The sequence below is a fragment of the Columba livia genome, chromosome 2 (assembly GCF_036013475.1).
Source record: "Columba livia isolate bColLiv1 breed racing homer chromosome 2, bColLiv1.pat.W.v2, whole genome shotgun sequence".
Taxonomy (NCBI): Eukaryota; Metazoa; Chordata; class Aves; order Columbiformes; family Columbidae; genus Columba; species Columba livia.
The window spans coordinates 126,791,431-126,794,731 of record NC_088603.1 but is presented as its reverse complement, the minus strand read 5'-3'; the positions used below and the strand labels follow the sequence as shown (position 1 = coordinate 126,794,731).

The 3,301-nt window shown below is 35.3% G+C and overlaps 1 long non-coding RNA gene across 1 annotated transcript; it reads right to left on the bottom strand.

The window, feature by feature from the left end:
* Window positions 1-372: 372 nt before the first annotated feature.
* LOC135578850 (uncharacterized) lies at window positions 373-3,020 on the bottom strand. The gene is made up of 4 exons (XR_010470996.1): window positions 2,927-3,020; window positions 2,643-2,747; window positions 1,871-1,986; window positions 373-1,331 (listed from the first exon to the last, which is right to left on the bottom strand). It is a non-coding gene; the product is annotated as an uncharacterized LOC135578850 (long non-coding RNA).
* Between the last annotated feature and the right edge of the window lie 281 nt (window positions 3,021-3,301).

Genomic DNA, 3,301 nt, shown 5'->3' with positions numbered 1-3,301 from the left:
TGCATGACCAAAAGCTGATATATCCAAAAACAAATCTAAAAGGATATATACAGATAACTCTTAATAAAAGGGGTTATTTGTAATTCACTTAAAGGAGCGTATTTGACTTTCCCTATAAGAATCGATTGGGCCTTTAAGAAATCCTGCAGCAAGAAGCCACCGAAGTGTTACGATGGCAGGTGATCACTATAGATGTTTTTTCTTCAGAAGGCTATCTAGCATGAGCCAGCATATCTCCAGAACCTCAAGACAGGAGCACAGTTCATTCACATACCTTTTGAATTTAAACTGACATTAAAAGAACATGAACTAACACAAACAAATGGCAAGATCTCCTCAGGAAACTTTAATTAGCTCAGGAAGAAACTGACCTTACATGGAACCAACACAAAGAAGTAAAAATTATCTCCCCAAGGTTCAACATCAGCTTAGAGCACCTTGACAAAAGCTATTTAAACTTAAACCTCACCTTACGTGGTATCTAAACAGAGGGACAGAAAGGAAGCTGTGGACAATTACGCCACCTCACTTTCAAGAGGACACCTGATTACAGCTTCTTCACACTAGACATTTAGCAACCCTTTTTAAAGCTGATAGGAAACAAAACCAACATTAATTATAAACCATGCAAGATGGAATAAGCTGAATACAATTTACACAAGTAATCTCAAAAAACCTCCTACATCTTAGTGAGAAATAAAACAAATTCATTTCAGAGTATATAAGGTCTTTCATGTTGCTAGCCAGATTTATATCGCTCTGGATTCTCCAAGGGAAAGAAAGAATAAATGATGAATTAAACCATCTTTTTTTAAACTGCTCATGGGAGCTCTGCAGAACAACCAGAGACTGAGCACCAGGGCTTTATGTGGAAACAGTGGCAGAAAAATGACCACTACTTTGACTTCTAGATAACAGGCAGTAAAACAAAATTTGATATCAAGGAAAGCATACTGAATTTCCATTTGGTTTACTTCAGGGTAAGAAGAAAAACATTCTTCTGATAAGAGGAACCTAATTATAAGCTTTCAGGAGAAATGTTAACTGACATACAGTGAGTTCTCCAAAGACAATAGCACATTTGTTTGTTTATAGTTTATCAGAGGACAGTAACTCATACATAAGTTTCCAGCACTAGTGGTTGAAATATTATCTAAACATGCCCATCTGTTCTGCAGTATTTAGAAGGTGGAAAGAACATTAGATTTGTCAGCTGGTCCAAGCTGTAAGACAGACACCTTGTATGTGACTTTCACAGGCAGCCTTTATACCTTAGCAAGTGCACGACATGTAGATCCACTTCAAGGCACTTTCCACTCTGCTTGAAATACCTTTGATACAAGAGGTCATTTTATCACATCTAAGAACGTTTGTCCATCAAAGTGCAAAGACTCATTACTGTTATTCAGAGGCTAATACATTAAATATTTTACTTAATAAAATCTTCCATTTGCTGTTCAAAAAGTTGAATTTTTGTCAAGTATTTCAGTGTTCTTGTACAAAGAAACTCTTGTACAAAGACTTGGAAGACTTCATTTAATCTTTTTTCAAAGTGTAAAATTGGTCAGTGATCTCTCTAGTCATTGCACGCACAGTGTAAGGTACTGTCCATATTTGCTGAAAACCTTAATTTAAGCAAGGCTACTAACTGGGTTATTTTTTTTCCGTCTTGCTTAAATTGCTGGATGAAGTGATACAGGAGCCTCAAGTATCAATTGAAAGCCCAAGACAAAAAAAAACCCAGACCTCTCAATTCCCACTTTATCAGAAATTATTTGTTATGTTCACAAATGTCTGTCTGAGAGAGAGGGTGGGGAACAGACACATAGAGGTAACATGAAGCAGATGTCCAGAAGCAAGCTATACATACCTGTGAGCAGAACACAAGTCACATTGGTAATACCAGCACAAAACAAACAGCATTTGACTGGTCTCAAGATTTCCATTTTGTCTTAAGTAATCAGTACTTGCACTCGATCTCTGTCTCTGCCAAAGCAAGAGTAAATACAGACTGTTCAAGTTATGATGTGCTGTAAGGTATGCGGCAGCTAAGCTGCTTTCTTCTCCTAGTTTCTTTTGCCATACAAAAAGTTGCATAGATAATAAAAGACAACTGAGACACTCAGTTCACTGGTTAAAGCTGAAAGTATGGAATAAACTGCCATTAAACTCCAGAGATTTAATGTTGATGATGCCCAAAGCAGATATTTTGTATTTCTAACCCTGCAGAGAGTACAAGAGTAGAGAGAGTAATACTTTGAAACCACAACAAATTAGGGGTTCTAACATGACCTATCAATCAAGAAAAAATGAACTTTAAACTAAACTGAAAAATTAATTTGAATTTTATTACGGTTGACACATTTTCTTTATTAAGGAGCTGAAAGAATGATAACTACTACAGAGAAATCTAAATATATTGTTCCCTAGGTAGAATTGTTACTGTCAGAAGATGGAACTTCTGCCAAAATGAATCCTTTAAAAATCTTTATGTATTAGAGGTCATTACCAGAAAAGCAGAGTACACATACAGCAGAGTATTTATTCGCTATAAGTTTATGTTAAAAACTGAAACCATTCTGTTTGTAAAAGCAGGCATTGAGAAAAATCTGAATGATAAGTTTAACACTGTGGCAACTTACTATTTTATAGCAAGGCATTTCACAAGCTGATTTGTATGTTCTGATGTTCTCTCTTCATTTGTCCAAAAAGGGAACAAGCCAAAGCTCCACAGTCCAAGCCATGTGCTTTAGCCATGAAACAACATGACACAAGGTTAGATCATCAGCTGACATAAATCACCATAATTTCATTAATTTCACTGACCATTAAAGACAAAAATGAAATATGGACTAGCAGTCTAACCCTACTCAAACGATCACCTATTTATTTTAGCTATGTATTTGAAAAAGAACAAACGTATTACCATGGAGTTGTAGTAGTTATCTGGAAGCAGTAATGTGGCTATTTTACGGAGTGTTCCTAATATGAATATATGTTTCTCCTCTGGGAAGAAAAGGACAGAAAACATTAAAAACAAATAGAAAATCACTACCCAAAAAAATCTGTGAACTAAACAAAATCACCCAGATTCCTTCGCAAATATACTTAGTTCTTCAACCATAAAAGGCTAACACATTAATTTTAAATATTTGTAGAAAACTTTAAATAAAACATGATCATTTGCTCTGACTCACTTTCTTTATAATATTCCCGTTCACTTTTACCTATCATACATATATGACTTGATCAATATATTCATATCATTTGCCTCCAGTGAGCTACAAAATGTCAGCCATAC